The 15,160-nt window shown below is 30.4% G+C and overlaps 1 protein-coding gene across 2 annotated transcripts in view; it reads right to left on the reverse strand.

The window, feature by feature from the left end:
- LOC143071922 (neuronal calcium sensor 2-like) overlaps positions 1–15,160 on the reverse strand; it is an 84,133-nt gene that overhangs the window by 18,931 nt on the left and 50,042 nt on the right. Inside the window, exon 1 of one of the 2 annotated variants that reach the window (XM_076246632.1) lies at positions 5,896–6,049. The exons of the other annotated variant lie outside the window; for it this stretch is intronic. The gene's annotated coding sequence lies outside the window, so the exon portion shown is untranslated. Of the gene's footprint in view, positions 1–5,895; positions 6,050–15,160 lie in introns of those variants that run through there. 2 annotated transcript variants of the gene reach the window in all.

Genomic DNA, 15,160 nt, shown 5'->3' on the forward strand with positions numbered 1-15,160 from the left:
CATCAGATGCTAAATGCAATACAGGTCCAAACATAGAGGGATTTTAATGTCCTAATTTAGTGAACACTTTTTATAAGATGACATCATTATGAGCTATTTTATTGTTATTTTTCTATCTTTAATTATTTGAGAATCAACAAAATAAATGCATAATTTTAATAACATGAATTTGATTAAAGATATTATGTTTTTTTTTATCTTTTTATATAACAACAAAACTAATGCATTATTTAAAATATCTCTGATTAAAGATATTATAAGTTTCATCAAATGCCTTTAAAAAGTATAAAATATTCCTAAATGTGAATTTGTCAAAAGTTTGAAAACTAAATGTCATTTGTCAACATGCTTTTCAAGGTCAGACATAATGGATAAAATCAAAATGAACTGCATCAATTTACAGCTTTGAACTTATTATCACATTTTCCTATATCAAAAGGTAATAAAGACCATTATAGACCAATTATAAATAAATCAATCGGTCAAAAAACATAATTTCTACAATCCATTGATGTATACCCATTTACAAAATTTGCAAGGCTATTATGACAAACTGTAAATAAATGAATTTTCTATTTTGAAGTAAAAGAGCAAAAAGAGCTCATTACAACTATCATACAGATTTGGTTACTAGACGATGTTTAATATTGCTGTTAATACCTGTCAAACCCTAATCAAACTCCCTTACTTCCTTTCTGTATCTATAAAGCTTGACCTTGACTTTACCATTCTCATACCTATCTCAAAATTAACCACCATCAAACCTGTATCATATTTGACCTTCCTTATTGTTTCAAATTTGACATTTTTCATACCAGTATTAAATTTGACCTTCCTCATACCTGTATCATACTTGATGTTCGATAAACTTTTTATCAAATTTGACCTTTCACGTACCTGTATTAAACTCATGCTTCTTTATTTCTGTGTCAAACTTGACCTTTCTTGTGTCTGCATCAAAGTTGAGTTTCCTCAAACCTGTATCAATTTTGACCTTCCACAAACCTGTACCAAATTAATTTGACCATCATCACACCTGTATCAAACTTGAGCTTCCTCATACAGACTCATACCTGTATCAAACTTGAGCTTCCTCATGCAGACTCATATCAGTATCAAAACTTGACCATCATCATATCTGTATCAAACTTGAGCTTATGCATACCTGTATCAAATTTGACTTTCCTTTTATTGGAAATGAATTTGACCTTCCTCATGCCTGTATTAAATTTGACCATCATCAAATCTCACCTTCCTTATATTTGTATCAAATGTGACTTTCAATATACCTGTATCAAACTTGACTGTTATTAAACACATAAGTTCCTGTATCAACTTGACCTTTATGCCAATGAACGTTATGTAAAGAATAAATAACCAATAAATGAAAGACCCTGAAGATGACAAAAACAGTAGACTCTAAAACTGACATAAGTCAGGAGATCTTGAAACCAATCTTTATTCCCCTCTGACTTTCCCGTTTTATTTTGTTTAAAAAATTAAAAAAAATTTCCCTGAATGTAACGTATAAGTCAAGAAGACCCGTATAAAGTAATCCTAAATAACCTAATTCTGTGATTTATCCTGATAAAGAACATGTTTTTCTGATAAAATAACTAGATTTTTAGGATAGGTAGACACACTTACTCCTGGGAAATCATACAGATTCTTATAAACATCTAATAACGTCTCAGCACAATCAGATATCTATCCTCTATATGGTTGTTTCTTTGTTAAAACATAGATAATATACCAAGACGTCATAGTAATTTACTCCAGATTTATTAGGATTTATTTTGTGGAAATAATTTATTCATAAGCTTAAAATTAGTATTTACATGTATATATCTAATCATATTGACTACAAACACAATAAATGTTTCAGATATTTATGAATAAATGATGATTGGAAAAACCACAAAAATCTTTATTGATAAACAAACAGATAACTCAAAAGAGTCAAAATTGCAGAATATAATAAAATTTGCAATGGAATGAACATCATCTTTCTTAATTTTCAAAGTCAAATAGAATAGAGAAAGAGAAAACAGATAACTTTTTCTAATAAAAAAATTCAGTGAGATAACTTTTTCCAATAAAAAAAAATTAAGGGAGATCATAACTTATTCCAATGAAAAAAATCAAGGGAGATAACTTAATCAAATTCAATTTACAAGTAAATTACCAAATAGATAACAATGTAACAAAGATCTACATAACAAGAAACTTTAATGGCTAATTCAAACTGCCAAAAACTAAACTGTATAGCTTAGCTAGCTACTGTTGTAAGATACTACTGTGGTACATCATTAAAACTAGTACAAACCAAGGAGTAAAGCAATAATAGAAGTCACTACTGGGTAACATGTTATAAAGGTTTGGAAAAAGCAACAGATGTTCCTTTATTATTTAAGATTTCTGAAAAATATTTTGAAACTGCAACAATCTGACTTTTACAACTTTTTAGACAGGTTTATGTATTTATATATATTTAGGATATCCTTCATTCTAATCAGCTTACAAATATCATACACCCTTTACTGATCAAGAATAGTGGAAGATATTTAAAACCTTTCAATTTTGTCATAATCTATACTATTAACAGAAGAGACTGATTTCATTGAGCCGCAACTCCTCTGAGACAATACAAAGTCAAAATATTTGTGATATGACATGAAAATGTAATGTTTTGTACTTCAAATTTTTCTTTGAAACATTTTTTCCAACAAAAACGTCAATTTTTGAGAAAATTTCAAAATTCAGACACGGTTTTGATTCTTGTCTTATATACTTTTGCCAATGCTCAGTTGAGGGAAATTTAAAAACTCTTTGTTGTCCCCCCTAACAGGTGGTTATATTATTAGACATTTTCAATGCAGGCACTGCATGGGAATCTAAAAAACATCAAATCTGGCACTGAATGATGCAATTGTTATGTCACAGCCTTAATAATAGCAATGTGGGTCATTCACATCACTGGGTCAGTATATAGTCTTGTTCATTGACCAAATGGTATCTAAGTGATGCTTTTACTAAAATTGATGCCAATGATCAGCATAATAGCATTAAATCTTTAGTGGATAATATATTCAATTATGGACATCATGTGAGCTACAGAATTCATTTTTTACTCAGAACAACCACTGAACTAATAGAAACATGGATGAAGTTTTATAGGATAATGGGTAGTAATGCCTGGGTATATGGTTTAGCAACACCCTGGGCTATGTTTTTTTTAAAGACAGTCATTAGCCAATCAAAATCTGAGAAATATGCTAACGTACAGTGACCTATAATTGTTAATGTCTGTGTCATTTTGGTCTGTAGTGGATAGTTGTCTCATTGGCAATCATACCACATCTTCTTTTTTATAAGCCAGGGATAATTGAATATATTCTGTGGTTTGTATACTGCTATTTAACCCTTAACCTTATTAGCAGTAAAATATCTACCTCTTTTAACCTTTCATGTTTAAATCCTATTTTTGCAATAAACCCCTATAAATGGCATATAATTCCATATTAAGACTAATATGATTTCCGTGTAATTAACAGGTAGAATTAACAAGCTCATGTTGGAAATCAATGGATAATAAACTGATTGAACTTAAAAAAAAACCTCATGCATTACAATGTAGTGATGCAGTTACGCAACAGATCAACTTTAGAGTCAGTTCATCAAGTTTAATTCTATTAAGTGAGATCTCCCTGTTAGCATTTATACTATTGGTATGGTTACTGTAAAAATTAGTTGAAAATTATTGACAAATTAATGCAAAGGGACCTATAATCTGATAGAGAATACAATCAACAGTCAGCTTTAGGTAAGAAAATCTCTTTGAAGGAGTGCAATTAAGCAATCACCGTGACATTTGACAACAATAAGTGTTAATGAATAAAAGCAAGAACGACTAATGGGCAAACATAATGGTTCTACATCGCTGAGTAAATTCAAGATTCATATTTCATATCATAAGTTATGATCATTTGATGGATTTTTTTCTCTATGAATGCCAGTTTGAATGTCAAATGAATTTTCTTTTTATTGCTGGCTTTAATCGCAGCTCTCCAATAATTCCTTTATATACTATTATTTTATTCATTTTAAACAGTTAAGTAGCAGTTAAGTGCATACTGATTAATATTCATCAATATATATTGGAAATTCATTGGAAACAATATATATACTTTAATTCATTGGAAACAATATATATACTTTAATTCATAAAACAAGCAATCAAAACTTTTATATTTCATAAAGGTATGAAAATGTCAAGGTCATTTTAATGGTCCATTCTATTATTATCTATATGTCAAGGTCATTTTAATGGTCCATTGTATTATTTCATGATGTTGACCTATTTCTTTTTAGTTAATTCGGTAAATTATTTCTTTAATTCCTTTTAATGTTCTTGTTGACTGATTTTTTAAAAAGAATAAAATCCTTCCTCTACTATGAAATTTTCTGCAGAAATTAAAATAAGAAAAAACAAGACAAAAGGGCAATAAAACTCTTACAGAGATGAAATGACACATAAAATCTGACAATAATACACTATTTTAATGTAACACAAAGCAATACAGTGGCATATCCAGAAAGGTTCATAAAGAAGGGGTGCACTGACTGCCCTTCGAGGGGGACAGCACCAGTCATGCTTCAGTGATTCCCTATATGATCATGATCAATCAACCAATGTTTTCCCACAGTAGAGGGAAACAATACTTTGCAACAGGACTGTGCATATAGGACAGGAGTTGAATCAAAAAAATTACGAGCTACATCTCAATAAATGAAAACTTCATTATTCATACCACTTATATGGACTTGCATGGCTTAGTAAGGAAAAGTCAAAATGTCAAATGTCAAATATTAGTTACAATTTACAAAGTTTCAAAGTTACAATTCATTGGTAAGAGCTATAATTTGTCTTACCAGCATGAACAAAAAGTTTCAATAGGATGCTACAACATTAGACAAACAAATCATACACATACATGTTTATATGTACAAAAAAATGTACCGGTAAAGCCAAAAAAAAAAGCAGTCATATATAAACTGAAGTTTCTGCTTGGAATTGAACAACTTTGATTACAAAGTGATAGAAATAAAGCACATTCAACTTATATATATATATATGTCTAGATAATGTATAAAATTTCAGTATTAACATTCAAAAACAGATGCCCTGACATGAACTGCATCAGCAGAAACATTATCTAAAATAAATAAATAGTTCACAAGCATGTTGTTAAGTTGTAAATACCAATTTGTATAATCATAAACAAGTGTGCAGATACTGTTATACTGATCATCACAAAGCATGATTTAGATTGTCTACAGTGATTCATCCTAACCCCCATTTATTATTAGTGAAAGAAACTGCTAAAGATACATGCCAAATCATTTTGTGGGACACATTCAAATTCCCGTCTAGCTATTTGTTGCAGTTTAGATAAGGTGATGACCTAAAGCTATTAATAGCTCATATACTGAGAATTTTAAGCTATTATAAATATATATCATGGACATTAAAAATGTTTACTGTTTAGCCATAATATCTTAAAGCATAAAACAGGTTTATTTTTTATTATCCCATTGTTAAATCATTTTTTATAATATATATATTTTAGGTTTAATTCAGAAAGACAAAAAAAGAAGAAAAAATACAGGAGTGTACTAATATAGTCAATATTTCAGACAAAAGTGAAATTTTCTTAATATACCTGTGTCAGATACATTCAAAGCAAATCAAAAACACTAGGAAATAAACTAAGTGACAAGTCAAATAAGAAATAATTGAATATTATCATAAATATTTCATAAAAACCTGTTTCCACAGTTTTTTATCGAGAAAGTAACAAATAAAAAAGGTGTTAAAAAACTTGATCAACTTACCTGAGTTATAAGTTAAGAAAGAAGACACTCCCAAATATTACGTCTTTAATACACACAAAACCACAGATCGTTTACTTCAAAACATCTCTTCTTTTAAACATATATAATCCCACATATAACTTCACGTTCATATCACATCAGTCAAAACCCATTTAAATTCATCCTATTTGTACTAAACAACAAGTACACAGTCCGTCTCATACCCACACAATCAAATGAGAGTAAATTCTTGATACATATTGATTAGGCCAGAGCAGTCAATCACTCTTGATGCATTACTTCAATTGTAACTGCAGATTTAATAAGCTTCTAAAATCTCTTAACAAGTCTTATAATTAATTTCGACCATATTTGTACAAATTATTAGGTTTTTGTCAGAGTGATTTTGAGTAATGAATAAGTAAGTGATGTAACACCTGACCTGTATCTAATGAAACATTCTGATTTAATTAAACAACAGGAGTAAATTCACTTTTACCAATTACAATTTTCATATTGATAAAGCTACGGCATAATAAAAATTGATACTATTTTTCTTTACCCAAAGGTGATCCACGAAAATGCAGGTTTTATTGTTCAAAAAAATGTTAGCCTTTTTTTTATTTTATGATTTATCATGTGTAACATTTTTCCTTACCCAAAGTATGCCAAAAAAAGCAGGTTTTATTGTTAGTAAAATTGATAGCCTTTTTTAAAATTCATCATGTGAAACAAATCTAACTATGATTTTGAAAGAGTTTATATCAAAAGAATAAATATATGTATATTAATTTACATTTTCTTTGAAGTTTGATGCCAGAGCACTTATTGCTGATAAAACTTTTTACAAATGTTTATTAATATATAGATACATAGATATATATACATTATTTTGTGTAGGCCATACGTGTTATTGTGTATAGATTTGGAAATACAAGAAAAAAGAGAAAATTGAACTTTTTAAGATAAATAATAACAAACAGATCAATTTAGAGAAAAAGTCATTGACATGTACAGACTTCCCTTATCAATTTCCGTGATACATTAGTACAAATCTTAGATAAATGAATTGATAATGCAGAAATTAAGAAGCTGATGAGATACCTATGTGCCTGAGCATTTATATTTCAGTGAAATTTCAAATACATCAGTTGATATCCAAGGGACAAAGTCCAGCAATAACCTATCATTGAACAAACCAATTCTGATATATCCAAACTCCCTTTCCTGTTAGTGAAATTTCAAATCACTTGATGTCCTTAGATAAGGGACAAGGCCTAACAATAAACTATCAATGAACAAACTAATTTTTATATAATCAGACTCCCTTCCTTGTTAAAAGCATAGCAGTCTCAACACCCTTGCAAATAATGTACAACAACCAAAGTTTTATTCCAATCCAAAGTAAGATTTTCAATTTATCAATTGGAAATCGCAAGTTCCTAAGTAAACTTACAGGTTGATAAACAATCTCTAGCTGACAGTAGGGTGGGTTAAAAATGTTATGTCCCCACTATTTCCATGTGTATAAAAGTAGAAATCTGACCAATCAGAGAAGAATAAAGTTAACACGAGTCAATGTTAAGAAATCAGAGGATATCGATGTGATCACCCAAAATTTATATCTACAAATCACAAAGAAAGAATGAAGTTGCTGAAACTTTTATCATTTCATTTGGTACCCATAATATCTTTAACTTCTTATTTTTAAGTAAAAAATGGAATACTGGTATGGCAGTACTATCAATTCAATTTTTGGAAAAGAGATGATATTTTCTTTCTGAGACAAGTGCTGGTGATCATCCACCAGAACTTGTGGTCATCAGATGTTCAGTACTTCAGTACTTTTGATTTTTAGTTTGTATCAATTTATTTAAAGATTCATCATGTGATTTACATGTATATGATAAGGTGTGTGGATAAACATATGATTTTATAGCAAATACACACCCACCATGAAATTTGCATGTTACAATATTGATTGATCACACACAGCAAGTACTTTCACACCAGGATCTTTTGTGGTGTGAACTTTTATTTATTAATACTTCAAATTGACAACAACACTTTAAATGGTCTGCAATTTTATTTGCTATGGTCTAAAAAATAAAATAAAAATAAAATTGCAGACCATTTGAAGTGTTGTTGTCAATTTGGAGTATTATTTTAATGTTGCATTCATTTGCATAATTTGACAACCCTGCATACCAAGGTATCCACTTCAGGGACTCTAAAATGATTCACACAGGCGTTGGTTCACCTCATGGGGTTTAATTTTTTATTCATTAAGTTAAACTGAAATGCTGGACACAAAATTCTTCATAGTTGATTAAATAACAATCCAATTAATCCTTATAAATAGCTGCATTGCATCAATTTCAAACTGCTGTACGATTTGCTGTAAAATTATTAATATGACTATCACTCGGTACATCAGTACTTTTATATCAATCTATAATTTAACCTGCTGTTAAAGAAAGCCTATTGACAAAGGGCGTTAGGGGAGATAATTAAGGAATTACGTAATAAACTGTTATGGTAATAGTGAATCTTTTTCCAGTAATGTACCCAAACCTTCTTGATTTGATTATTTTGATTTTTTGTGTTTTAACGCTACTGTAGGCACTTCTTTTTGGCTATTAAGTGGCAGCCAGTCTTTATTGCGGTTGAGGAAGCCAGAGTGCCAGGAGAAAACTACCGACCTTCAATAGGAAAATTGACAATCCTGGTCAATAAAGGTTGAGTCGAGTGCACCTGCACAAGTAGGGTTTCGAACTCACAACCTCAATGTTGACTGGCTAGTGATTACAGTAGTAACTACTTATACCACTGAGCCACTGGAAGCAGTATATCAGTGTGAAAAATTCATTGATACCAATTTCCATAGATTATTTGGTTTCCGTGAACTACAAATTTCAGTATAGGCTTGCATGTAGATCACTTTTGCAAAACCACAAAATCAAACATCCAAGAAAAAGGAATTTTCTTCAAGGACATTTGAGAACTCCTAACTCTATATTGAATACCATGTACCGGGAAAACCTATATACAAGTGTTATGCTTATGACGAGAATCAGTTGGACAGTTTGATATAATATCAATCCCAATCCTGTGTGAGCTCTAATTCTTTTCTCAGCCTCAATAACTATAATTTGATTGTCTTTTTTGTCATGATTTATCTTAATTTTTGTTCAATAGTAGACCTCCATAATATATCTGATCTGTCTTGTGCTACCCTGTAATTTCTGGAGATAATCAAATGAAAATAATATATCTCACATGAAACTGGTAGAAAATCTATACTTATCTAGAAACTATTCAAGCTTTTATTTAGCCTTATGAAAAAATGAGTGAGAAAAATCTTGCTAGAAACAGCAAATTTTCTCTGAATTTTCATTCTTTTTTATAATAGACAGAAGGTGTATTGCTATTTTCCATTCAACCAGCAGGTAATTTGGGTTTATAAAATATATGGTCTATAAATCAAAAGTGCAAGTTTCAAAAGAAACACTCACATTTGAGGTATTTCATTAAAAAAACAATTCTGTTAAAGTTTTCCATATGTCTGATAATTTGTTATTGTTCATAACTGTATTAGTAAATACAAGTAGAAAGTTGACACAGGTAACTCGTATACACCCAAAACTAAACATCGAAGGATCATGGTCCCTTAGTAATCCCTATGTGGGTGATTTTTTTTAAATAGCCATCTTCAAACCAAAGTTATTAAAATAGTTTTTCTAGTGCCCTTAAAAACAGAAAAAAATATTTTTAAAGGAACTTAAACAATTAGATAGGGGTTAACCAGTGACCCTGATTAAATGCCCAATTACATTTGTGGACAATAAAATAGTTCTATTTCAAGTAATTTCATCAAGATATCTGCTTCTATATATAAATCATAGCTGTCTGTCATTTGTTGAAAATGATTGCTTTTTAAAAGAGCCTAATGGAGTAACACCTTTTTTTTGGGGGGGGGGGGGGGGATTTGGGCAGGTGTTTCCTTGACCATATGGCTTTAACCAAAATATATATCTCAAAGTCTTCAAGAACAGACGATGTCTTCATATCATTATTTAGCTCCTAACTTCCAGAAAAAGCCGGTAAAGGTTGTAGATATATTCAGCAGACGACCACTTTAGATCTGCCATCAACTCTTTATTTCAAGATGAATGTCATTGATAAAATCACCAAGCAACTAAAGGCTAAAACACAAATTAAAATATACATGTAGGCTGAAGGGTAAACTATTAAAACTCCCATTTTTATTAGTGGGAAAATGTATAATTAATTCACTAAGTGACCATACATTGTACTAATGGACAAACAGACACGAATCGGCATTATATAAAAACTACATCAGTTCAAACAACCAGATAATGGACATTAAGCAATATATTTTGTTCTTTCAGTCAAATGAATTAAATTGATTTACGCATGAAAAACACCCTTAATTCTTCAGACATGGTACAAAGTTTCCTGGAGAAAATAAATGCAGTGGTATATAGGAACTATCTATATCTCCAATCTAAAAATCCTGTGCATGTTTTCGTTCAAAACTAATAGTTGTTTATCAATATATGGTGTTCATTCCATTTAAGGGAACTGAGTATATCTGCCAGAATTATATCATTCTAAATAGAAAAGCATGTCGATTACGTCCCAAGAGGCTAGAAAATTGTTCTAGTTAAACAAAAATATAACATCCCTAACAAAACATCGTAAATTTAATGAAACCATTCTCAGGATGGAGTTAATATTGTATTACTTCTATTTTATGATATAATTCTCGCCACTATATCCTGAACAAGGATACTGCGTATGATGAATTCTATTCAATGTTCTACTAGAAAAAAGATGAATGCTTTAATTAAATCTCTCTTTTTCATCACCAATTTTCTGTAGTTTCATAATAATGGAACTAGCGGCTTCTGTCCGTAAATTGTTACACCATTCAATGGATAGTTAAATGATTTACATTCCTATTCCAAAATTTATTAAAACTTCAACAAATTGATCCATAGCCTATTTACATCAAGTTTCTATTAACAAATAGCTGTCTCTGACATGTTTATGTGGACACTAAGAGTTCCATGTTCTAGTTAGCTATGGTCTGGAAAACCTAATGTTCAACATGCCATTGCAAAAGCTACTGCTTTAATTCTGTGAATATTGTGATTTACTGTAACTTGAAAAATACATAGAAGTATTATTATGCGACAACCAAGGGGATGAGATAAGTCATAAATGAATTGAATAATTCAAACCAAAGTTCTGGTCAAATAGTGTTAGGTCAAGATATCTATTCATTTATAGTGGATTGGGAAACAAGTAAATACAACTCATATCAATCCCTTTTCACTTTGCTGGCGGGATTGCTGTCTTGTAGCGGCATAAGCCTGCTCTTTATTGAAATCTACAAAAATGTCTTTTACATGCAAGAAGTATTGCTCTCTCTTAACACAGAGTAGTCATTTATCGTTCCCTTCCAATGGACTATCATCATTTCTCAAGACCATACTCCCAAATGGTGTCAAGAGAGAGACGAAAGTTCAGCCCCCGAAATTTTGTCCCTGGTACAGGGATGGAACCAGGAAACTTTGAGTTTGTAGTCCAATGTGTTTACCACTACACCATGTCTTTCAAAGTTTCATATAGTAAGTAGCTAACAGTCCACATTTAGATTACTGAATAATTTATTACAGTATGTTTAAGAAGAACATGCTGTGTGATATATTCTTAAATTAAGCTGACATCTCAATGAATTATTCTGTCAAATAGATTCTATACTATATACAATATACTGTAACTTATTTTCATGGATACTAATTTTCACCTCTTTATTTCTTGCTAGTTAACTTTGTACCAATATATTTTTTTTATAATTTCTACATCAACTATTTTTTAGCACATGAAAGTCACATACTGTGGGTTCATTAACCTTGTGGGTTACTCAGTAACCAAATTTTGTTGATTTTGGAAAACTTTATAGATATATGAATTTGTGGTTTTGCCGACCTCTGCATACAAGCTTAAAGAAATTTGTTTTGTCATTCAACATTTGAATATGTGTTAAATTCTATCCCTGAAATCTATACAAGATTTGACATCCCATGAATGAATTGCCACAGTATATAAATTGCTTGTAAAATGTGTTATCTGAATGTTTACTCTTACAAGATCAAAATATGAGAGTTGTTTTTTGCCATTCTTTGTGTCCTCTTAAAATTTGTAATCCTTTATTCAACCAGATTATAAAATAAAGGACATATAACCTATTGACTTTTGATCCCTGGAATAATTTCATCAGTACACCTCTGCATGTGTTTAACAATACAAATTTACAGACCAACCTACAATCTTTATAATTGTCTCCCTTTATTCATTAGTAAAATAATACAACAATCGTTATTAATAAGCATGCTTCATTAGCAGCAAAGATGCCTGGGGTTAAGTCTCCACGGCTTCAGATTATGTAAGAAACTTCTCAATTATTCCACATGGATTGGTGGATTTCAATAAAGGAGACTTGTGTTACATATTAATAATGAAATTTCTCATTAACTTTTCAGTAAATTATTTATAACAATGAGTAAGCTTTTCAAAACAATTTTCACCATTCTCTCCGAATAGTAACAATAATGGCTGTTCTGGCAGAAATTCATTATGACCTAGATGACATGATGCTTTATGGCTCATTAAAAATGGATGGAAGCCAAATAAAAATAATTTAATGCCAAATATGGTTTAAGATTTTAAATTGATACAATATAAAGACTAAAAGCTGCAAGCAGTTTCTGCCCTTGCCCTGGATTATGATGTTCTACCTACAATATAATTATTATATTGATGTTTTTGGAGGCGGCTTTTCTGGTATGGAACTACCTACAAGAGGAGTATACATCTCCTATTATCTGGATTATAATGCACTACTTTCAAGAGTAGGAATACATCTTATCACATCTGCTATCTTAACTTTATCCACAATGCTGTAAAACCAATGAATAACAGAATCATGGACAAAGCTTTCTTTTCATATTTGCAGTTGTTTTTCTGGTTGTAGCCATCTATTTTTGGAAAACACAAAGACCAATAACTTTTAAGAATAAGATTTGATAGGGAAAATGATTTATACAGCCTAGTCAATAAAAATTGGAGTCAAACGCACCTTCCATATACAATTTCAAGTCACAACCTCAGCATTAGCATGCTTAAAGTTTTTACAAGGAATGATTTTATTTCCGTAATTTTCAAAGGGCCATCTAAGAAATGAACATTAACATCTGGGATTTAAAGACTTGTAAAACTACTCCAATAAGTAAAATCTTCTGATCAATGTCCAATTGAGCAGTTCATGTATATAATGATTTTCAATTCACCAAATGTACATCTCTTTGGAATTTTGTCAATCTGTGAAATTCATCAAAGGCAATTGCACAAAAAAATACAGTATACTTTTCTATAAAATATTCTTTACAAATCTTACTGGAAAAAACTCATTTATTCTGAAACAGGCCCGTACAGAAATTGCTAACAAAAGCACATAAGTTTCACATGTGAAGCACATGAGATGCAAGTAAGAATTGTATGCAAATCAGGTTGCTCATATGTGCAGTTTGGTAGTTCATATGTGCCCACAAAAATCTAACATAATGCTCACATGTGCAATTCAAACCTCAGGTGAGCTTTTATCATCCATGTTAGTTTTATGTTAGTTTTGTACTTTGAAAAGTTTTTCCATTCTTCTAACCATTCAAAACTAACCTACATCATTGCTCATATGAGCTTTTTCAAAATGACATGCCCAGTCATGTACTTCCTGTAAATTAAAATTCATGAAAAGCATGCAATAAATGAAGGTAGATGGATATGGAAAATGTTAAGTCCTATATTGTGCTATTTGAAGAAAGGCATTGTTGAAATCTGATAAAACCAGTATGGCTGTGGTTAATTATTTGTAAGTTATCATTTCTATTTCATTATTTTCATTTTTGTGTCAGATTTTGAAATATATTACAATTTTAAGTCCTTTATGGGAATATATATACAGGTTGCTTCAAAATAAGTACTACATGTATAAAGATTTTTCCTTTTAAACTTTTTGAAATACAGTACTTATTAATCAAAGACATTCATTGTGTACTAAACTTGCAAGTCCCTCTATTAGTTTTATAATGTAATGGTATGTTTTTAGTCATGATCATGATTATTGTTTAAATAAATAAAAAAAAAAAAATGATATGAAAATCATAATTAACTGACAATAATTATAGAATAACTCTTTTAACATGATGTATCAGTTATTTTATTTTCAACTGAATTATTTAAGATTTTCATTTAAATTTGAAAAATATTCCTTTTTTAAAGCAGCCATTTTGTTTTGGTCAACTATAATATTCACGTGTGCAACATGTTAGCAACTGCTCATATGAGCAATCTAATAAAATGCACATGTGAAACAAAATCTCATATGAGCAGTTGCACGTGAGGTTTTTAACATGCAAATTAGGTTAGTTTCATATGTGCAATTTTTTTGCTCACAAAATGCTCACCTAATTTGCATGTTAAAAAACTCGTGTGCAATCGTGTTAGTTTCTAACGTGAGCATCTTATGTGCAACTTATGTGCAACATGTTAGCACTTTTTGGTAAGGGCTAGGTTCTTTTTATCAAATTAGAGATAATTTCATTTTACAGGTCTATCTGCAAAAAACAAAACCACTATGAATAGAAAATCAAATTCAATTACATCTAAAGAGCCTTGATTATGATTGTTTTCAATTGAAATCCACTTACAGCTTGTTATAGTGAAATTACAGATATAAGTTGTCTATCCTCCTTTATACAGATATTGGCAAGTCCGTTATTTGTAACAGAAACCTCACAAATCATCTGATAATATAATGAAATATGAAGCAAACATTATTAAATTAGGTGATGAACTTCTGGAGGTTTCATGAAAACCTAGTCATGAAGGTTTAGAAGCAGTTGCAGATACATTGCAAAAACTGACAAACAAACAGACAGACCTCAGACAATAGAGCTCCACATTCTGTCTAGTGCTATATTCACCCATTAATTGTGGACCTCTAAATATTTGGTTGCTGTCTATTTGACATAAACAAAACATCTCCATGTATATAAAACAAGGAAGAATGACTTTTTTAATGCTAAATTAGTCCGTTTCTGTGTGTGTTTCATTTTAATGTTGTGTCGTTGTTCTTCTCTTATATTTAATGCGTTTCCCTCGGTTTTAGTTTGTTACCCCGATTTTGTTTTTTGTCCAT

The sequence above is a fragment of the Mytilus galloprovincialis genome, chromosome 1 (genome assembly GCF_965363235.1).
Source record: "Mytilus galloprovincialis chromosome 1, xbMytGall1.hap1.1, whole genome shotgun sequence".
Classification (NCBI taxonomy): domain Eukaryota; kingdom Metazoa; phylum Mollusca; class Bivalvia; order Mytilida; family Mytilidae; genus Mytilus; species Mytilus galloprovincialis.